Source organism: Balaenoptera musculus, chromosome 2 (assembly GCF_009873245.2).
Source record: "Balaenoptera musculus isolate JJ_BM4_2016_0621 chromosome 2, mBalMus1.pri.v3, whole genome shotgun sequence".
Taxonomy (NCBI): domain Eukaryota; kingdom Metazoa; phylum Chordata; class Mammalia; order Artiodactyla; family Balaenopteridae; genus Balaenoptera; species Balaenoptera musculus.
In genome coordinates, this window is record NC_045786.1 from 52,388,337 (window position 1) to 52,412,620 (window position 24,284).

Genomic DNA, 24,284 nt, shown 5'->3' on the forward strand with positions numbered 1-24,284 from the left:
AAGAGTGCTATACTGCTTGTGAGGCACTGGACTCCCCCAGTACATGAATTGTTTTCCCTTAAATAAAGGGCATCAAACTCATTATTGAATTGTCTCAGTTTTGCCATTTGACAAAGGCTATTATTGTTTTCTGCAAAGTGGTTAAACGAAGGACAGATCACCATCAAATCCTATTTTCAACATTTGTATGTAACTGCCTTGATTTAGAAACTGGGAACTTTGAATGTTTTACTCTGAAAGGATTTGGAAATGCTGATTAAAAATAAATGTTTATTTAGCATATATGTAGGAATATTATTAAAGTCAAAGGTATGCTGTGAGGAGCTGTTGCACTAAAATAAGAAATGTACTTGCATCAGACTGACACACTGGGCATGAAACATAGTAACTGACAGTGCTGATGATAAGCACAGATCTGAGGAGTTTGGGAGATGGCAACTTTTCAGCATGGTTTACTGATAACAGTGAGACTGATGAATCATATGTGGTAAAGGTGAGAACGCTACAATGGGGATGGTGGTGCATGCAACCAGCAGAATATAGCATATCCTGACCAAGACTTAATTTGGGGTGTCTGGACCCAAGGTGTTTGGTGCACATGTCAGTGATTCCTGGTCTGAGAGAATGAGTGTTTCCATATGGTGCCTGGTCTCTCCAGACCTGTGAGGGGGCCTTTGACTGGCATGTATCTCCTTTCTTCCACATTGCTACTATACTGCATCCCTTTCCTGCAAAAAACTATAGCTTTATGGCCATCATCACTGTGGGTTCTGTGAGGTGTCTTAGCAGTCGAACCCTGTCTAAATGCCACCAGTAGTAAAAAGTGTAGCCAACCTACAAAAAAAAAATTGTGTTCAGGTAGGTCACTCTTTCTACTTATTTCCTTTTTTTATTTTTTAAGTATGTTCTGATTGTGATAATATGAAAGAAAACTAAGGACACGTTTTAACTTAAGAAAGATATCAATATCTATCTAAAAATTTGTATTTCCAGAATTTAAAGGACCAATAACATCTGCTTAGAGACTTATTCCATCTAATAAAGATAATAAATTTCTTTGCAATGAAGCCTGCAAATGTTAATTAGACCTGTAAGTTCAGTGTTATAGTACATTTCCATGGGTAAATAAATAATCCTTTTGGGTAAATAGTCCCTTATTCCATCAGTAAATCTGAACTTTATATAATCTAGTCAATTAACTTTGTCTCCCACTTTCCATTTTAAATCATTATCTTCATTCATCAACTAAACTATCCTGGAAACTCATAGCAGAATATTTATTCATGCTCACTCAGCTAGTTTCATGACATATTTTTAAAATCAAAACTTATTTTTTGAAAAGAGTGCAGCAAGGGACCTATAAAGCAATACATCTTAGTGTTGGTATTGTTACTCTGGGACTGTTACCTGTGTGTTGCAGAACAAAGCAAATGAAGAATTAAGTCAGAGAACTGGGATTTTCAACCATAAGAGAGAGAATATACAGTTATAAAATGGATGAAGTTAAATAAAATCATGTAGTCCTAAATTTCAGTTAAGTGTATCAGCTCAGGCTATATCTTAGCTTAACATATTTCCTAGATTGCTCCACTGAAAAAGCCTAGAAACAGTATCAGATCTAGTAGCAATGAGTACCCTAGATTCCAGATAGTAGCCTATAAATACTAGTTAGCAGTAAAGGGAACCAGAGTTCCTTGAAGAAATGGTCATTCTAGGTTTGATGCAGGAAATATATAAGATAAGCACAGAATATCTTGTTATAACAGGATGCAAATAATCTATTAAAGACTATTAAACGTTTTTCCAAAGAAGCCAGGAGGAAATCTCAGTATCTTTCCACTGGCTAAAGATAAGAAAATTTGAGTTTCAGTAAGAATAAGTGCAATAGATTGAAAATATATCAGATATGTTTACCCCATGTCTTCAGAGAGTTTTTAAAAATTGATTGGTTGGGCTTCCCTGGTGGCACAATGGTTGAGAATCTGCCTGCCAATGCAGGGGACACGGGTCCAAGCCCTGGTCTGGGAGGATCCCACATGTTGCGGAGCAACTGGGCCCATGAGCCACAACTACTGAGCCTGCGCGTCTGGAGCCTGTGCTCCACAACAAGAGAGGCCACGACAGTGAGAGGCTTGTGCACCGCGATGAAGAGTGGCCCCCGCTTGCCACAACTAGAGAAAGCCCTCACACAGAAACGAAGACCCAACATAGCCAAAAATAAATAAATGAATTAATTAATTAAAAAAAAATTGATTGGTCATCTTTGCAAAATAATGAGCTGGTGCCCTAGCATCCTCTAAACCAGTAAATAAAGGCAGAAAAAAAATCAAGCATTTATCTAGGCTTTTCTGTACAAACTGCACCTTAGGGTATCCAGGCTATTCAATCAAATAGTTGATAAGAAGAGGTTTATCTTTATAGAGTATTATATTCCCTGTTGTTGTTAAACCTATTTCACTCATATATAAGGTTATATTCTAAATCAGAGTTTTTATTTTAATGAAATTGGTGTCTCTTGGAAGTGAATAATCAAAGAAACCTATTTCTAAAGGGAGAAAACATGAATCCCTAGGACTAAGGCTCAAAGGATTGATCAATTAAGAAGCCAGGAGCACATGTCTCTGCCAAAAATGTATTAGAATTGCGATTGTCTAGCCAACCTATGTCTCACAGGTCTTAAAACTCAAGAGTATACCACATGCATCAGTCCCCCACCAGGTCACAACCAGTACATTCCCCCATCCTACTGCTATGTGATCCAGTGATAGGCACTAACCTGTGGTTACTCCATTATTCTCCCAATCACTCACTACCTACATACTAGGCAATGAAATGTCTTGGATTCACTAGTCACATGATAACCTAATTTATGAGCAGACAAATGAGGATCAATGGAGATTAAAAAAAATTAACTAACAGGAGGAGATCAAGATGGTGGAGTATGAAGACCACCCCCAAGAACACATCAAAAATACATCTACATGTGGAGCAGTTCTCACTGAAAACAACCTGGAGACAGGCAGAAAGACTCCAGTGCAACCACGGCTTGTAAAGAAAGATCCACATGGAGTCAGGTACGAAGAGAAGCAAAGCGATCAGGTCGGAACCAGTGTCCCTAGGTGAGGACACAGAAGAAGAGGGGGATTACACAGGCACAAAGATCCTCCCAGGGGAACGGCTGGTTCGAACCACATATTGGGTGCCCCAGCCCTCGCCTGGCACTGGGAAGACAAGTCCCCTAGCCGGTTTGAAAATCAGGAGGGCTGTAGGAAACCTAGACTCTGCTAGTGAAGAGCTCACACATATTTGTTACTCTCGGGAACAAGGCAGAGGAAGCAGACTGAAGCTGCCTAGGATGCTGGCTGGTTTCCCATAAACACCCCAGCACACCCTGGCCCACACACAGCACTCACTCTGGCCCCTATGGCTCTGGTGCAGCTCCACACTATGGCAAAGGCTGTTGATGCAGTTATGTGGACAAAGCTGGCTCAAAGCTGGCATGGCATACAAATGAGGCAAAGGTGGCCATTACAGGCATTCATGGAGGCAAAGATCAGGAGCAGTCTGGAGTTCTGACTGGTATGCTAGGACTGCCCCAGCACCTGCCCCAGCCTTCACCAGGTGACCATTCTAGGCAGGTACTCTAGAGCTGCTGTCCTCTGGGTCAAAGGTGCCTTTGCTGGGAGAGGGCAAAGCACACACACACAAGGAATGGAACCAGCTGGGACTCAACCCATAGGGCTTCTGCTCCAGCACCCTGGAACCTGCCTCTGCTCCTGATAGGGTGGTGATGGCCACTGAGCATAGGGGAAGCTCAGCTCACATCTGGCAGTGGCTTTGGGTGCTCCATCTCCAGCCCTACTTCCCACCGAGGTGACAGTGGCCAGCACACCCAAAGGGAAAACATGACCCATGATCATGTCAGATCCAGATCTCCCTCCAAAGCCACAGGGCACTGCATAGGGACATTCCCACAAAAGGACACCAATTTGGGACTAAGATAGGTGACTATTTCACCTAATTTCATAGAGACAAAGAAAGTTAAACAAAGTGAGAAGACAGAGGAATTTGTTCCAAATGAAAGAACAAGGAAAAAAACCTGAAAAAGCAACTATTGAAACAGAGATGAAAATTTACCACATAAAGAGTTCAGAGCATTATTAATAAGAATGCTAACTGAACACAGGAAAAGAATAAATGAACACAGTGTATAGTTTAATAAGAAAGTAGAAAATATAAAAATCACCAGTCAGAGCTTAAGAATGCAATAACTGAAATGAACAACACTCTAGAAGGAATTAACAGCAGACTAGGTGATACGTAAGAATCCATAAGTGATCTGGAAGATAGAATAATGGAAATTGCCACATCAGAAAAGCAAAAAAAAAAAAATTTTTTTAAAAAATGAGAACAGTTTAAGGGATCTCTGGAAAACCCTCAAGCATACTAACATTTGCACTGTAGGGGTTCCAGAAGGTGAAGACACAGAAAAAACTGTTGAAAATGTTGAAATTATGGCTGAAAACTTCCTAAACCTTAAGAAGGAAACAGATATCCAAGACAGGAAGCACAGAGGGTTCCAAACAAGATGAACCCCAAAAGACCCACATCAAGACATTAAAATGGTAAAAATTAAAGATAAAGAGAATTTTAAAGGTGGCAAGAGAAAAACAAAAAGTCATATACAAGGGAACCCCAACAAGGCTATCAGCTGATTTTTCTGCAGAAAATTTGTAGGCCTGAAGTGAGTGGCATGAGTCACATAAAATGCTGAAAGGGAAAAACCTACCACCTACAATACTCTACACAGCAAGACTGTCATTTAGAACTGGAGGAAAGATAAAGAGACAAGCAAAAACTGAAAGAGTTCATCAATACAAAAGTGAACATAAAAGAAATTCTAACGGACTTTCACAAAGTGGAAGAGAAAAGGCTGCAACAAGAAATAAGAATCCATAGGAAAGGAAAAAATCCCACCACTAGAGGCAAATATATAGGAAAGGCTGAGGATCAACCACTTAAATATGTATACTTAAAGACAAAAAAATGTATGAATATCAAAAGACAAAAAATGTAAAATAAACTATAACTACAATAAACAATAAAGGGATAAATATGAAGGTGTAAAATATGACATCAAAAACACAAAATGTGGGAATCTAAAATGTTTACCTTCTAGAATGTGTTTGAATTTAAGTGACTCTCAGCTTAGAACTTGTAGAAATATTATAGATCAATATATAAGAACCCTGTGATAACCACAAATAAAAACTCTACAATAGATACACAAAAACTAGAGAGAAAGGAGCACAAGCATACCACTAAAGACAATCATCAAACTGCAAGGGAAGAAACTAAAAGAAGAAGAAAAGAACAGAAAAGAACTACCAAAAAAAAAACTCCACAGAAAACAAGTAATAAAATGGCAGTAAGTACATAGCTATCAATAACCACTTTCAATATCAATGGAGTAAAAGCAACAATCAAAAAACATAGGGTGGGGGCTCGAGGTCAAGATGGTAGAATAGGAGGACCTGGGGTTCACGGCTCCCCACAAGTACATCAAAAATACATCTACAAGTGGAACAATTTGCACAGAGCACCTGCTGAACACTAGCAGAGGACCTCAGACACCTAAAGGACAAGAAAAGATCACTGCATAACCAGGTGGGATGAAGGAGAGAAAGGGAAGAAAAAGAAAAGAGGAAATGGGATGGGAACCACATCCCTGGGGGGAGCTGAAGGAGATGAGAGGTTACTGTACCCAGGGAGGCCCCCTCACAGGTGGCAAAATACACTGGAATAGAGGGGGAGCTTTGGGGTCTATCAGAAGAAAGTGCAGTGGCCAGTCTGTGGCAGGCAGGAGAGAGCACAACTTCCACCGACAGTCTGTGCCACAGCCCTGTGCATCCCAGCATGAGATGGGTGCCCGCCCATGCTGGCAGGGACTGGGTGCTGAAGTGTGGGGTTAGGACAGTGGATCTGGAGAGAGGACTGCTGTTGGCTGCAAGGAGATGACCTGAAGGGATGAGAGTGAGGAGCTCACCTGCACGGAGAGAGACTGAGGGGATGGGCGTGAGGAGCTCCGTGGCTGGCAATGCTCCTGGAGGGAGCAGGGTCTGCCTTGGAAGCGAGGAGCCATTGTTGAGTAGTGCACAAGGGGTGGGGCCGCCATCATGGACTCTCTACATACATGTCAGCCCCTGCCTCCATGGGCACTGGGAGGGACACCCACCAGAGCAAGCATGCGCACCTGTCTGTTGCCAACTCTTGATGGCCCCTGCCTCCACAGGCACTAGAGGGGGATCCCACTGGAGCAAGCACACACGCCCCAGTCATGGCCGCCTTAACCCTCTCCTGCCTGAGTGAGCACACGTCTCTGTCACTGCCTCCTGCTGGCCGCTGACACTGCGGATACTAGAGAAGGATCCCATCAAAGTGAGCACACATGCCCCAGTCGTGGCACTCTTCTCCCTCTCCCGCCTAAGTGAGCCCCCACACCCCAGTTGATTGCTGCCTCTTGCCCCTCCCACCTAAGTGAGCAAGTATACCTCAGTCACTGCCTTCACCACCTCTTGCCTCGGTGGGGAACAGACACCTGAGGGTGGCCTACACACAGAGGTGGAGCCAAAAACAAAGCTGAGACCCAGGGGCTGTGCAACTAAGAAAGAGGAACTGAAATCTCTCTGTGCAGCTCCACAAGCCACGGATTAACCCCCATGATTGGCTTGGTAAGCCCAGAGTCTGCAGAACATCTGAATGGAAACATCTCCTACAACTGAGACCAGTCTAGCTTTAGCAGCTCTGGACTATGGGAGCACATACACACATGAGCTGGGCCAGGTCAGAGTCTGAGCTGTCCCCACAGTGCCCACAAATGGTCTAGAGACCTACCTAGAGGTTGTGGAGGACCTTCTGGGGAGGAAGGGGTTGACTGTGGCATGGTGGGGGCAATGACACTGATAGCGGAGGCCACAGGGAATTTTTTGTTTTGTTGTTGTTTAATTTTTTAATATATTTTTCATTTTTCTACTTTTATTTTTTCTTTGTTTGTTGTTTGTTTTTGTTGTTTCTTATTTTGTTTTCTGCTCTTTTCATTTTTGTTTTTCTGTTTGTTTTGCTGGTTTTTCTGTCATTTTTGTGTTTTTTGTTGTTTCTTTGCTTTTTTTCTTTGTTTTTGTTTTTATTGTTTGTTTTGTTTTTGTCTGAGATTTTTGTTTTTCTCTTTTTTCTTTTTTTCTCGTTTTTGTGTTTTTGTTTACTTTGACTTTTTTGTGTTTTTGTTTTTCTTTTGTTACATTTGCTTTTATTGTTTGCTTTGCTTTTTGAGGTTTTTTGTTTGATTTATTTTTTCTCTTGTTTTTTCTTTATTTAGCTTTTTGATCATTTTCATTTGCTTGGTTTTGTTTCTATTTTTGTCTTAGTTTTTGTCTGCAGTTTTTGTTTTGTTTTTCTCTTCTCTGTTTTTTCTGACACTTGTGTGTTTGTTTTTTGTTTACTTTGACTTTTTTGTTTTTTGTTAGATTTGCTTTGGCTTTTGAGATTTTTTGTTTGGTTTGTTGTTTTCTTTGTTTGTTGGTTTGTTTTTGTTTGTTTGGTTTGGTTTTTGTTGTTTGTCTTAATTTTTTTTCTGCTTGTTCTTTATTTGTGTTTTTGTTCCTTTTGGACATGCCACACAACTTGCAGGGTCGTGGTTCCCCAGCAGGGGTTCAAACCTGAGCCCCCGTGGTAGGAGTGCCAAGTCCTGGCTGCTGGACTGCCAGAGAATTCCCCGGCACCTGAGAATATTAATCAGCATGAGCTCTCCCAGAGGTCCGATCTTGGCACCATGAACCAGCTCCACCCAACACCCTGCAAGATGCAGTGATGGATGCCTCAGGCCAAACGAGCAAGTGAGGAACACAGCTTGCACATCAACAGACAGGCTACCTAAAGACGCACTAAGCTCACAGACACCCCAAAACACACACCCTGACACAGCCCTGCCCACCAGAGTGACAAAACCCAGCTCCACCCACCAGAGTGCAGGCAACAGGACGCCTACACAAGCCCCTGGACCAACCTCACCCACCAGGGGGCAGACACAAGAAGCAAGAGGAACTACGACCCTGCACCCTGCAGAAAGGAGACGACAAACACAGTAAATTAGATAAAATGAGATGAAACAGAAATATGTTGCAGACGAAGGAGCAAGGTAAAAACCTCTAAGACCAAATAAATGAAGAGCAAATAGGCAATCTAACTAAAAAAGAATTAAGAGTAATGATAGTAAAGATGATCCAAGATCTTGGAAATAGAATGGAGATGTGGATCGAGAAGACACAAGAAATGTTTAAAAAGGACGTAGATGAACAATACAATAAATGCAATGAAAAATACACTAGAAAGAATCAATAGCAGAATGACAGAGGGAAAAGAAGGGGTAAGTGAGCTAGAAGATAGAATGGTGAAAATAACTGCTGCAAAACAGAATGAAGAAAAAAGAATGAAAAGAAATGAGGACAGTCTCAGAGACCTCTGGGAGAACAATAAACACACCAACATTTGAATTATAAGGGGTCCCAGATGAAGAAGAGAAAGAGAAAGGGTCTGAGAAAATATTTGAAGAGATTATAGTCAAAAACTTCCCTAACATGGGAAAGGAAATAGTCACCCAAGTCCAGGAAGTGCAGAGTCCCTTATAGGATAAAACCAAAGAGAAACACACTGAGACACATATTAATCAAACCAACAAAAATTAAATAAAAAGAAAAAATATTAAAGGCAGCAAGAGGAAAGCAACAAGTAACATACAAGGGATTCCCCATAAGATTATCTGCTGATTTTCAGCAGAAACTCTGCAGGCCAGAAGGGATTGGCACAATATATTTAAACTGATGAAAGGGAAAAACCTACAACCAAGAATACTCTAACCAGCAAGGCTCTCATTCAGATTCAATGGAGAAATCAAAAGCTTTACAGACAAGCAAAAGCTAAGCTACTACAGCACCACCAAACCAGCTTTACAACAAATGCTAAAGGAACTTCCTCAGGCGGGAAACACAAGAGAAGAAAAAGACCTACCAAAACAAACCCAAAACAATTAAGAAAATGGTAATAGAAACATACATATCAATAATTACCTATGATACAAGTGGATTAAATGCTCCAGTCAAAAGACACAGACTGGATGAATGGAGAGAGAAACAAGACCTGTATATATGCTGTCTACAAGAGACCCATTTCAGACCTAGGGACACATATGGACTGAAAGTGAAGGGATAGAAAAAGATATTCCACACAAATAGAAATCAAATGAAAGCTGGAGTAGGAATACCCATATCAGATAAACTAGACCTTAAAATAAAGACTATTACAGGAGACAAGGAAGGACATTACATAATGATCAAGGGATCAATCCAAGAAGAAGAAATAACAATTGTAAATGTTTATGCACCCAACATAGGAGCACCTCAATACATAAGGCAAATACTAACAGCCATAAAAGGGGAAATCAACAGTAACACAATGATAGTGGAGGCCTTTAACACCCCACTTACACTAATGGATAGATCATCTCGACAGAAAATGAGTAAGGAAACACAAGCCTTAATGACACATCAGACCAAATAGACTTAATTGATATTTATCAGACTTTCAATCTGAAAGCAGAAGAATACACTTTCTTCTCAAGTGCACATGGGACATTCTCCAGGATAGATTGTATCTTGGGTCACAAATCAAGCCTTGGTAAATTTAAGAAAACTGAAATCATATCAAGCATCTTTTCTGACCACAACACTATGAGATTAGAAATCAATTACAAGGAAAAAAAACTGTAAAAAACACAAACACATCGAGATTAAATAATATGTTACTAAATAATCAACAGATAACTGAAGAAATCAAAGAAGAAATGAAAAAATACCTACAGACAAATGACAATGAATACATGAGAATCCAAAAACCTATGGGACACAGCAAAAGCAGTTCTAAGAGGGATATTTATACCAATAAAATCTTACCTCAGGAAACAAGAAAAATCTCAAATAAACAACCTAACATTACACCTAAAGCATCTAGAGAAAGAAGAACAAACAAAACATAAATTTAGTAGAAGGAAAGGAATCATAAAGATAAGAGAAGAAATAAATGAAATAGAAATGAATGAAACAATAGCAAAGGTCAATGAAACTAAAACCTGGTTCTTTGAGAAGATAAAAAAAAATTGATAAACCTTTACCACACTCATCAAGAAAAAAAAGGGAGAATATTCAAATCAATAAAATTAGAAATGAAAAAGGAGAAATTACAATGGACATGGCAGAAATACAAAGGATCACAAGAGAATACTACAAGCCACTATATGACAATAAAATGGACAACCTGGAAGGAATGGACAAATTCTTAGGAAGGTACAACTTTCCAAGACTAAACCAGGAAGAAATAGAAGATATAAACAGACCAATCACAAGTAATGAAATTGAAAATGTAATTAAAAATCTTCCAACAAGCAAAAGTCCAGGACCAGATGGCTTCATAGGCAAATTCTATCAAACATTTAGAGAAGAGCTAACACCCATCATTGTCAAACTCTTTCAAAAAATTGCAGAGAAAGGAACACTCCTAAGCTCATTTTACGAGGCCACCATCACTCTGATACAAAAACCAGAAAAAGATATCACAAAAAAAGAGAAAATTACAGACCAATATCACTGATAAACATAGAGGCAAAAATCCTCAACAAAATACTAGCAAACAGAATCCAACATTAAAAGGATCATGCCCAAGATCAAGTGGGATTTACCCCAGGGATTCAAGGATTTTTTCAATATATGCAAATCAATCAATGTGATACACCATACTAACAAATTAAAGAATAAAAACCATATGATCATCTTAACAGATGCAGAAAAAGCTTTTGACAAATCTCAACACTCATTTATGATAAAAACTCTCCAGAAAATGGGCATAGAGGGGACCTACCTCAACATAATAAAGGCCATATACAACAAACCCACAGCAAACATCATTCTCAATGGTGAAAAACTGAAAGCATTTTCTCTAAGATCAGGAACAAGACAAGGATTTGCACTCTCACCACTATTATTCAACATAGTTTTGAAAGTTCTAGCCACAGAAATCAGAGAAAAAAAGAAATAAAAGTAATCCAAATTGGAAAAGAGGTAAAACGGTCAGTTTGCAGATTACATGATGCTACACATAGAAAATCCTAAAAATGTCACCAGAAATCTACTAGAGCTAATCAATGAATTTGGTAAAGCTGCAGGATACAAAATTAATGCACAGAAATCTCTTGCATTCCTATATACTAACAATGAAAGATAGAAAGAGAAATTAAGGAAACAATCCTATTTATCACTGCAAAAGGAATTAAATATCTAGGAATAAACCTACCTAAGGAGGCAAAAATCCTGTACTCAGAAAACTATAAGATACTGATGAATGAAATCAAAATGGCACAAACAGATGGAGAAGATATATCATGTTCTTGGATTGGAAGAGTCAATATTGTGAAAATGACTGTAATTCCCAAAGCAATCAACAAATTCAATGCAATCCCTATCAAATTACCAATGGAATTTTTCACAGAATTAAAACAAAAAATTTTACAATTTGTATGGAAACACAAAAGACCCCAAATAGCCAAAGCAATCTTGAGAAAGGAAAATGGAGCTGGAGGAATCAGGCCCCCTGACTTCAGACTGTACTACAGGGCTACAGTATTTAAGACAGTATGGTACTGGCACAAAAACAGAAATATAGATCAATGGAACAGGATGGAAGGCACAGAGATAAACTCACGCACCTATGGTCACCTAATCTATGACAAAGGAGGCAAGAATATACAATGGAGAAAAGACAGCCTCTTCAATAAGTGGTGCTGGGGAAACTGGACAGCTACATGCAGAAGAATGAAATAAGAAAACTTGCTGACACCATACACAAAAATAAACTCAAAATGGATTAAAGACCTAAATGTAAGGCCGGACACTATAAAACTCTTAGAGGAAAACGTTTGAAGAACACTCTTTGACATAAATCACAACATCTTTTTTGACCCACCTCCTAGAGTGATAAAAATAAAAACAAAAACAAACAAATGGGATCTAATTAAACAAAATCTTTTGCTCAGCAAAGAAAACCATAAATGAGATGAAAAAACAACCCTCAGAATGGGAGAAAATATTTGCAAATGAAGCAACTGAAAAGGGATTAATCTCCAAAATATACAAACAGCAAAATATACATGCAGCTCAATACCAAAAAAACAAACAACCCAATCAACAATGCATGGAAGACCTAAATAGACATTTCTCCAAAGACATACACATGGCCAACAAACACATGAATAGATGCCCAACATCATTAATTATTAGACAAATGCTGATCAAAACTACGATGAGATATCACCTCATACCTGTCAGAATGGCCATCATCAGAAAGTCTACAAACAATAAACACTGGAGAGGGTGTCTAGAAAAGGGAACCATCCTGCACTGTTGGTGGGAATATAAATTGATACAACCACTATGGGGAACAGTATGGAGCTTCCTTAAAAAACTAAAAATGGAACCCCCATATGACCCAGCAATCTCACTACTGGGCATATACCCCGAGAAATCCATAATTCAAAAACACACATGCACTCCAATGTTCACTGCAGCACTATCTGCAATAGCCAGGACATGGAAGCAACCTAAATGTCCATCGACAGATGAATGGATAAAGAAAATGTGGTACATATATGCAATGGAATATTACTCAGCCATTTCAAAAATGAAATTGTTTCAGTTTTGTAGAGATGTGCATGGGCCTAGAGTCTGTCATACAGAGTGAAGTAAGTCAGAAAGAGAAAAACAAATATCGTATATTAATGCATATATGTGGAATCTAGAAAAATGGTACAGATGAGCCTATTTGCAGGGCAGGAATACAGACACAGATGTAGAGAATGAACATGTGGACTCAGGGAGGGGAAAGGGGGGTCAGATGCATTGGGAGATTGGGATTGACATATATACACAACCTTGTGTAAAACAGATAGCTAGTGGGAACCTGCTGTAGAGCACAGGGAGCTCAGCTTGGCGCTCTGTGGTGACCTAGATGGGTAGGATGGGGGTTGGAGGTGGGAGGGAGATTCAAGAGGTACGGGATATATGTATACATATAGCTGATTCACTTCATTGTATAGCAGAAACTAACACAATATTGTAAAGAAACTACCCCAATAATAAAAAATCGCATGATCATATCAATAGATGCAGAAAAAGTATTTGACAAAATTCAACATCTATTCATGATAAAAATGCTCACTAAAGTTGGTATAGAGAGACATATCTCAACATAATAAAGCCATATATGCCAAACCCACAGTTTACATCACACTCAGTGGTGGAAAGCTAATAGCCTTTCCTCTAAAATCAGGAACAAGACAAGAATATTGTCTGTTGCCACATTATTCAACATTGTAGTGGAGGTCTGAGCCATAGCAATCAAACAGAAAAAGAAACAAAAAGTCATCCAAACTGGAAGGGAAGAAGTAATACTGTCACTCTTTGTAGATGACATGATATTATATAGAGAGAATTCTAACGTCACCGCCAAAATACTTTAGAACTATTAAATGAATTAATTAAAGTTGCAGAATACAAGATTAATATATAGAAATCTGTTGCTTTTCTATATGCTAATAATGAGCTATCAGGAAGAGAATGCAAGAAAACAATCCCAATTAAAATTGCACCAAAAAGAATTAAATACTAGGAAAAAAACTTAACCTAGGAGGTGAAAGACCTATACCTTGAAAACTATAAGAAATTGATGAAAGAAATTAAAGTTGATACAAAAAAATGGAAAGATGTACCATGTTCATGGATTGTAAGAATTAATATTGTTAATTACATACTGCCCAAAGAAATCTACAGATTTAATGCATTCCCTATCAAAATACCCTTGACATTTTCCACAGAATTAGAAAAAATAATCCTAAAATTTATATGGAACCAGAAATGGCCTCGAATGGTCAAAGCAATATTGAGGGAAAAGAACAAAATTACCAGTATCACCCTCTCTGACTTCAGACTACACTACAAAGTTGCAGTAAAAACAGTATGATATTGGCCAAAAAAAGACACATAGATCAATGAATCAATGAAACAAAATAGAGAGCTCAGAAATAAAACCATGAACTTATGGTCAATTAACCTACAACAAAGGAGGCAAGAATATACAGTGGTGATAAGACAGCCTCTTCAATAAGTGGTGCTGGAAAAACAGAACAGCTACATGTAAAAGAATGAAATTAGAATATTCTCTAACACCACATAAAAAAATAATGTCAAAATGAATTAAAGATCTAAATGTAAGACCTGAATCATAAATCTCCTGGATTAAAACATGTGAAGAACACCCTTTGACATAAATCATAACCATATTTTTATGTCTTCTAAACCAAAGGAAACAAAAGCAAAAATAAACAAATGGGATCTAAATAAATTTAAAAGCTTTTGCACAGCAAAGGAAATCATCAACAAAATAAATTGATGATATAGGTACATGAAAAGATGTTCAACATTGCTAATCATCAGAGAAATGAACATCAAAACCACAATGAGATTATCACATCACACCTGTCAGAATGACTATCATCAAAATGATCACAATAACAAGTAACAAATGTTGGCAAAGATATTGAGAAAATGTAACCCTAGTACACAGTTGGTGGGAATGTAAATTGGTGCAGCCACTATGAAAAACAGTATGGAGGTTCCTCAAAAACTAAAAATAGATTTACCATATCCATAATTTCCACTCCTAGGGTATATCTGAAGAAAATGAAAACAGTAATCTGAAAAAATACATACATCCAATGGTTCATACCAGTATTATTTACAACAGTCAGATATGAAAGCAACCTAAGTGTTCACGAATAGATGAATGGGTAAAGATGTCTGCAAACAAATCAATGTGATAAACCACATTAATAAATTGAAGAATAAAAACCATAGGACCATCTCAATAAATACAGAAAAAACTTTTGCTAAAGTTCAACCTCCATTTATGATAAAAACTCTTCAAAAAGTAGGCATAGAGAGAACATACCTCAACATAATAAAGGCTATATATGACAAAACCATAGCTAACATCACACTCAAAGGTGAAAAGCTGAAAGCATTTCCTCTAAGATCAGGAACAAGACAAGGATGCCAACTCTCATGACTTTTATTCAACGTAGTTTGGGAAGTCCTAGCCACAGAAATCAGAGGGAAAAAAAGGAATCTAAATTGAAATGGAAGAAGGAAAACTGTCACTGTTTGCAGATGACATGATACCATACATAGAAAATCCTCAAGACACTACCAGAAAACTACTAGAGCTCATCAATGAATTCAGTAAAGTTCCTGGATACAAAATTAATACAGAAATATGTTGCATTTCTATACACTAATAACAAAATATCAGAAAGAGAAATTAAGGAAACAATCCCATTTACCATCACATCAAAAAGAATAAAATACCTAGGAATAAACCTACCTAAGGAGGCCAAAAAACCTGTTCTCTGAAAACTATAAGATGGTGATGAAAGAAAGTGAAGATGACACAAACAGATGGAAAGATATACCGTGTTCTTAGATTGGAAGAGTCAATATTGTTAAAATGACCATACTGTCCAAAGCAATCTACAGATTCAGTGCAATCCCCATCAAATTACCAATGGCATTTTTCACAGAACTGTAACAAAATATTTTTAATTTGTATGGAAACACAAAAGACCCTGAATAGCCAAAACAATCTTGAGAAAGAAGAATGGAGCTGGAGGAATCATGCTCCCTGACTTCAGACTATACTACAAAGCTACAATCATCAAAACAGTAGGGCACTGGCACAGAAACCAACATATAGATCACTGGAACAGGATAGAAAGCCCAGAAATAAAACTATGCACTAATGGCCAATTAATCTACAACAAAGGAGACAAGAATATACAATGGAGAAAAGACAATCTCTTCAATAAGTGGCACTGGGAAAACTGGACAACTACTTGTAAAAGAATGAAATTAGAATGTCTCCTCACAACATTTACAAAAATAAGCTCAAAATGGATTAAAGACCTACATTTTAAGACCAGATACCTTCAAACTCCTAGAGGAAAACATAGGCAGAACACTCTGACATAAATTGCAGCAATATTTTCTTGGATCTGTCTCCTAGAGTAATGGAAATAAAAACAAAAATGGGACCTAGTTAAACTTAAAAGCTTTTGCACAGCAAGACAAAAAGACAACCCTCAGAATGGGAGAAAATATTTGCAAATGATGAGACTGACAAGGGCTTAATTTCCAAAATATACAAACAGCTCATAGAGCTTAATATTAACAAAAAACAAAAGCAAAAAAAAAACCCCAATCCTGCAATTCCACTCCTGGGCATACATCTGGAGAAAACTCTAATTTGAAAGATACATGTACCACAATATTCACAGCAGCAATTCTTACAACAGCCAAGACATGGAAGCAATTTAAGTGTCCAATGACAGATAAAGAAGATGTGATATATATATGTATACACACATACAATGGAATATTGCTCAGCCATAAAAGGAATAAAATAATGCAATCTGCAGCAACATGGATGGACCCAGAGATTATCATACTAAGTCAAGTAAGTCAAAGACAAATATCATATATCACTTACTTGTGGAATCTATAAAAATGATAAAAATGAACTTATTTACAAAACAGAAACAGATTCAAAGACAAAGAAAACAAACTTATGGTTACCAAAGGAGAAAGGGGGTCAGGAATAAATTAGGAATTTGTTTTTAACAGATACACATCACTGTACATAAAACAGATAAACAACAAGGACCTACTGTACAGCACAGGGAACTACATTCAATGTCTTGTAATAACCTATATGATATAATGGAAAAGAATCTGAAAAAGAATATATATATGTCTCTATATATATATGTATGTATAACTGAATCACTTTGCTATACACTTGAAACTAACATAACATTGTAAATTAACTATGTTTCAATTAAAAAGAAGATGTGGTGTATGGAATGGAATATTCCTCAGCTATACAATGGAATATTACTCAGCCATACAAAAGAATGGAATTCTGCCATTTGCAATAACATGGATGGACTTGGAGGGTATTATGCTTAGTGAAATAAGTCAGACAGAGAAAGACAAATACTGTATGTTATCACTCATATGTGAAATATTAAATATAAAAAAATGAATGACTATATAAAAACAAAATCAGACTCCCAGATATAGAGAACAAACTAGTGATTACCAGTGGGGAGACAGAAGGGGGAATGGTAAAACAGGGGTAGGGGATTAAAAGATACAAACTACTATGTATAAAATAAATAAGCTACAAGTGTACATTGTACAGCACAGAGAATATAGCCATTATTTTATAATAACTTTAAATGGAGTATAATCTATAAAATATATATATATATATATATATATATATATATATATATATATTTTTTTTTTTTTTTGGCTGCTTTGGGTCTTCATTGCTGCACGTGGTTTTTCTCTAGTTGTGGCGAGTGCTGGCTACTCTTTGCTGTGGTGTGTGGACTTCTCATTGCGGTGGATTCTCTTGTTGCAGAGCAGGGGCTCTAGGCATGCAGGCTTCAGTAGTTGCAGCACATGGGCTCAGTAGTTGAGGCACGCGGGCCCTAGAGCACACGGGCTTCAGTAGTTGTGGTGTGTGGGCTCAGTAGTTGCGGTGCGCAGGGTCTAGGGGGCATGGGATTCAGTAGTTGTGGTGTGTGGGTCCAGTAGTTGTGGTGAGCAGGCTCTAGGGCACGTGGGCTTCAGTAGTTGTGGTGTGCAAGCTCAGTAGTTGTGGGTCACGGGCTCCAGAGAGCAGGCTCAGTAGCTGTGGAGCACAGGCTTAGTTGCTCTGCAGCATGTGGGATCTTCCCGGACCAGGGATCAAACCCGTGTCCCTTGCACTGGCAGGCGCGTTCTTAACCACTGCGCCACCAGAGAAGTCCCTAATCAATCACTATGTTGTATACCTGAAACTAATGCAGTACTGTAAATCAGCTAAACTTCACTTTAAAGATAATTAATTAATATAAAGCACAGAAATCAAAACAAACAGGAATAAAAAAGAAACTTGGAACCGCATGAATAGAATGCCAGCTAACATCCAGGTTTCAGCAGGTGAAGATGAGCTGAAACTAATTTGCCCTCGCCTCCTCTGGATCTTCTGAACCTTCAAGGGAAGAATCAATCCCAACTTAGCGCCTACTCACAACAACCTGCTGGGTGCAAGCCTATTTGTGGTCTCCTGAATTAGCACTGCATTTGGCCTATAAAAAAGCAGAAATTGATGAATCATACAACATATTAACTTTGTGTAGTGCTTTTCTTCTTCATTTGGAAACAAATGTCCAATTGATCTATAGGAAGCTTCTCCTTTTCCCTTTTCTCTTCAATTCATCAATTCACATGGTTCATTTGGGGTTGCTGGTACCTCATGTCCCTCTCCGAATGCACAACCCACCCCCAACAACAGGACTTTTGCTGAAACTATTGAGAAAGGTGGTTTATCCTCCTGAGACAGAAGGTGGTAAAGACTATGGGGGCCTGGACCTGGTGGGGTCCAGAGAATGAAGCTCACACAGAGGAGACAGATTCTTTAAAGCATAATCTGAACACTGGGACTCAGCCATGCCTGAAGCTAGGAATACCCTTGGACTTATCAGTTACCTAAGCCAAAATGTTCCCCTAAGCCAGTATCTAGAAAAGAGTTCTGAAGAATACAACAGTTAGCTCTGGATGGTGAGATTTTAGGAGATATTTTCTGCTTTTGTACTTTTCTGTCTTGTTTGCAGTTTTTACAATAAATATATACAATAAATAAATTTTACAATAAAATACAAACAATATTATAACACAACAAGACAGCAGTATTTGGGGCATCACTCTATGTAAAGAATTAACTGCAATCTGTGGATCTCTTAGATAAAGTCAAAATTATAGACAGGATCCTAAAGCCATCTTGTTTATACTAATATACCAGACAACAGAACCTGTTCCATGTTGAAACCTCATCAGAGAGGGAATCTCTGTAATTCCCCTCAACTACCCATAATTTCCAAATCTTGTCATTTACCATTAGGAAAGTCTTCCTTAGCTTTAATTCTGAACACTCTTGGCTCATGTCCTGTTATTCTTTTCTTGGTCCAGAGGCACAGTGTTCATCCAGCCATATTTCCACTGGGACTCTTTCCCTTCTTTTCCTATTTGGCCCTTAAAAAACAAGCTGCTACATGAGCTATCCAAAAGAAGGGGTCAGGCCTTTATATTGTGCATAGAAAGAAGTAAGGACAAGGCGAGCTGCTTTGAGATTTTAAAATAACAACTTCCGTCTTGAGCCTTCCTGAATGGTGAAGTCCTTTTCCTGTCAGTTGGAGCCGCCTGAGGGAACTTTATTCCTATCCAAACGGTGGCATGGTTCCAGGTTATAAACAGACTGTTCTTGCCACTGATCCTAGACCAATGTCTGATTTCTGGACACTCCCACCTTCTGTGACTGTCTGCTGGTATGGCCCTACAATCCCAAACAACTGTCTAAATATTTCTAAGGTACCTGTCACTGTCATCTCAAAGCACCCAAAACACCACGTGCATTTCCAACCGCAGAATGACTCTACCTTCTGAATCATCAAAAAGAGATTAAGCGTTCAATATAGTTTTTGTGTTTAATGTTGAATCAGCGGTTATCCTCCCATTTCCCTGAATCACATCTTCAGATTTTTCTGAAACCTCGGCAAGAAGCATCCGCAGCAATTTGTAGATTGTTCAGATGTATGGGGAAAAGAGGGTGGGGAGGTATGCAATCTAGGCAAGAACAACTTTGTCTTTGAAGTGAGGACCTATGTCAATGGTTATAGGCAGTTTCACTGAGAAATAAAATGAAATACTAAAGCAAACTTGGAACAAGTAAAACTTATTACCTATGGCTTCAAGCAGCAACTACTTTAAAAAAAAAACATGGCTCATGCATGGGAGCATTCTATAGCTTCTCAATATAGACAGGTCATGTAGTATTGTAGAAAAAGATGAACATGCTAGGAATCAAAACACTTGGGTTTGATCAATGATACTATTTATTTTACAGGGATAATAGTTATAAAAACTGAACATTAATTTTTTCATTTGGAAAACAAGGAAAATAATGCCTGCTCTCCTACATTACAAGGTTATTATAGAAAAATTTTGTAAACTCAAATTATCAGTGTACATTAATTTAAGAAGAACTTTGAGGAAGCAGAAACAATGCACAGAGAAATTGCATAAAATAAACTGTTATTAATAACCTCAGAGAGATAAATAAAGTATTGCATCCAGGAGACTAAGAAAGACATTCACAAAACAAAAAGAGCTCTTTGAAAAAAATAATGCATTCCAAATAGAAGAAATAAAAGATAAAGTTGAGGAAATCTGTGACCAAAGATTAGAAAAACAAAAAAATAAAAAACAATAGAGAAAGTATATGCAAAATAGCAGAGGATCCCTCCAGAAGTCATCTGAACTGAAGGAATTCTAAAAATTAGAACAAGAGAATATGTATTAGAGGAAATTAGTGAAGAAATATTTCGAGACTTTATTCGTGGACCTTCAGGGCAGAGTTTCCACATCGGAAAGGATTACTGACTGTAACTAAAGTACGATAAATGAAAAAAGTCCTGAAATAAATCACAGTGCTATGAACCAGCAAACTATTTAACTAATTTTATATAATTACTAATAAGGTATTAGTTGACTAATTAGGAGCACATCCATACAATGGAAATGAAAACAACACAAAATTGTGTTTTCTGAAAACATTTAATGACATAAGAAAATGTAGGTAGAAGTTGAAACGGGATTTTTTTTTTAATAGGACATATGGATTCAGTTCCTACAGAGAGCTTGGAAGTTCTGCTTTATGTTCTGCTTTAAGTCACTTCTGCTTTATGACAAGAATAAGCTGGACAAACTAAAAATCAACAATCTTTCTGGGAACCATCAAAGAACTAAAGTCACAGAGCAAACTGCCACCGGAAAATGGGCACATTTTGAGAGATAAGCAATGGAGATCTTCTTGCTTGGGGCAGAAGTCACAGGAGCCATAAAATAATAGGAACAATGAAATGCTGATTCACTGGAGGCTGAGTGAAGACCAGCATGACAGTGAGAAAACCCTGTGGGCCCAGCATAAGCAACACCCCAATGCTCTCCTGGATTTTCTTTTAGGAACCTCCCCTCCCAGATTCTGTGATATTGTTATTTATAATACGAAATGTATATTTGGTGTTCATCCCCATTTCTGGCACAGAGCTCCTAAAACTCTGGGAACCCTTGTTGGAGAGCAACAAAATAGTCTTTTGTTATGTGAATGAGGTAACTTTTGAACCACATTGAAGGATGGGGCCTGGTTGCAAGGAGAACCAACCATGTGACTAGAGGGTTGGAACTTTCAGTCCTACATTCCCTGACCTCAGATCTCTGGGGATGCGAGAAGGGCTGGGGGTTGAATCAATCGCTAATGGTCCGTAATTTAATCAATCATGACTAAGTAATGCAACCCCCATAAAAATCCAAAAGGCTGGTGTTTGCAGAGCTTCCAGATTGGTGAACATGTGGAGATGCAGGAAAAGTGGCATGCCCAGAGAAGGCAGGGAAGCCATATGCCTTTTCCACACCTCTCACTGTGCATCTCTTCCATCTGGCTGTTCATCAGTATAGAGAGCTCAGAAACAAACCCACACACCTATGGTCAATTAATCTTCGACAAAGAAGGCAAGAATAAACAATGGAGAAAAGACAGTCTCTTCAGCAAGTGGTGTTGGGAAAGCTGGACAGCCACATGTAAATCAATGAAGTTAGAACATTCCCTCATACCATACACAAAAATAAACTGAAAATGGCTTAAAGACTTAAAAAAAGACATGATACCATAAAACTCCTAGAAGAGAAAGAACATAGGCAAAACATTCTCTGACATAAATCATATCAATGCATTCTTAGGTCAGTCTACCAAGGCAATAGATATAAAAGCAAAAATAAACAAATGGGACCTAATCCCATTTGACCCAATCAAACTTATAAGCTTTTTGCACAGCAAAGGAAACAAAGACAACCTAAAGACTGGAAGAAAATATTTGCAAATGATGTGACCGAGAGGGGATTAATTTCCAAAATATACAAACAGCTCATGCAACTTAATAACAAAAAACAAACAACCTAATCAAGAAATAGGCAGAAGATCTAAATAGACATTTCTCCAAAGAAGACATACAGATGTCCCACAGGCACATGAAAATAGGCTCAACATCATTAATTATTACAGAAATGCAAATCAAACGTACAGTGAGGTACTACTGCACACCAGTCAGAAGGACTATCATTAAAATGTCTACAAATAAAAAATGCTGGAGAGGGTGTGGAGAAAAAGGAACCCTCCTACACTGTTGGTGGGAATGTAAATTGCTGCAGCCACTATGGAAAACAGTATGAAAGTTCCTCAAAAAACTAAAAAAGAGTTGCCATATGATCTAGCAATCCCACTCCTGGGCATATATCTGGACAAAACTCTAATTCGAAAAGATACATGCACCCCAATGTTCATAACATCACTATTTACAATAGCCCAAACATGGAAACAACCTAAATGTCCATCAACAGATGAATGGATAAAGGAGATGTGGTACACCTATACAATGGAATATTACTCAGCCATAAAAATAAGAATGAAATAATGCCATTTGCAGATACATGGATGGACCTAGGGATTATCATACTAAGCAAAGTAAGTCAGAGAGAGAAAGACAAATACCATCTGGCTATTCCCAAGTTATATCCTTTTATATAAACTGGTAATCTAATAAGTAAAATGTTTCCCTGAGTTCTTGTGAGCCACTCAAGCTAGTCAATCAAACCCAAGAAGGGGATCCTTGGAATCTCTGATCTATAGCCAGTTGGTCAGAAGCACAGGTGACAAACTGAACTTTCAATTGATGTTTGAAGTGGGGGTTCAGGCAGTCTTGTGGGACTGAACCCTTATCCTGTGGCATCTGATGTTATCTCCAGGCAGATAGTGTCAGAACCGAGTTGAATTCTAGGACACCTAGTCAGTGTCATAAAATTGCTTCTTGGTATGGAACCACACACATACACACACACACACACACACACACATATTAGAACTGATAATCAGAATCCTTATATTCTCATGGTGAAGATCCAAAATAGATCCCATAATGGTCCTAGTAGGAGAAGAGGGAGAGAAATTATTGTGAAACATTCACAGAACCTTCTCAATAACAAAGGCCTACTCTCCAGGGGAAATGACTTTGCAAGGGCAAAATTCTGAAACTTGATTCCAGATGGGGGAAATGGTGTAGAAAGAAATTCTAACCACTGGAGTATGTACAGCAATACTCATGAAGCCCACAGCCCTGAGACATAGGTCCACTGAAAGACTGAGACTAATACAGAAAAGTATAGAATGTCCCCCACCACCTCACATACACCTACCACACCAAGGAAGCTCCAGTATAACTGGGTTACAGCTTAAACAGCTACAAGACAGAGACTCTGGAAGACAGCTGATTCTAGGACTAGGGAGGGAATATACAGGATGAACCTGGAGAATCCTGCAGTGCCAGAAAGTAAGAAAAAACAAAAAATAAACAGATAAGCAAACAAATAACAACAAAAAACCCACAATGGAGACATGACAACTAAATATTATGTGATATCCTAAATGGGATCCTGGAACAGGAAAATGACATAGAACTCACTGTTTTATATATTCTATAGGGAAATATTAAAAAAAAGTATGGGCTTCAGCCAATGGTATGTATAAATACTGGCTCATCACTTGTGACAAACATACCATGTGGATGTAAGATGTTATCAAAAGTGGAAACTAGGTGCAGGATATATGAGAACTCACTGTGCTATCTTCATGACTTTCCTGTAAATCTAAAACTACTCTAAAATTAAAAACTTATTTATTTTAAATGGCATAAAAATTGGAGATAATATGACCCTACTACTATTTTGTATAAGATATTATATAAAGTTGAAGAGATTGTATGAAGTCATCCAAAGAAACCATCTGTGCCAGGAGATTTCTTTTTGGGGAAATTTATAATTACAAATTCAATTTCTGTAGTAGTGTAGGGATATTCAGATTGCCTATTTAATCCTGGTTGAGCTTTGGTAGTTTGTAGTTTTCGAGGAGTCCATTTC

At 38.1% G+C, this 24,284-nt stretch overlaps 1 protein-coding gene and 1 long non-coding RNA gene across 2 annotated transcripts in view; both read right to left on the reverse strand.

Moving 5' to 3' along the window:
• Positions 1-24,284, reverse strand: part of GABRG3 (gamma-aminobutyric acid type A receptor subunit gamma3) — a 588,733-nt gene that overhangs the window by 364,347 nt on the left and 200,102 nt on the right. The window lies entirely within an intron of this gene.
• On the reverse strand, positions 8,863-22,534 carry LOC118891324. Its single transcript, XR_005018942.1, has 4 exons — positions 22,344-22,534; positions 21,286-21,290; positions 20,746-20,749; positions 8,863-8,873 (listed from the first exon to the last, which is right to left on the reverse strand). It is a non-coding gene; the product is annotated as an uncharacterized LOC118891324 (long non-coding RNA).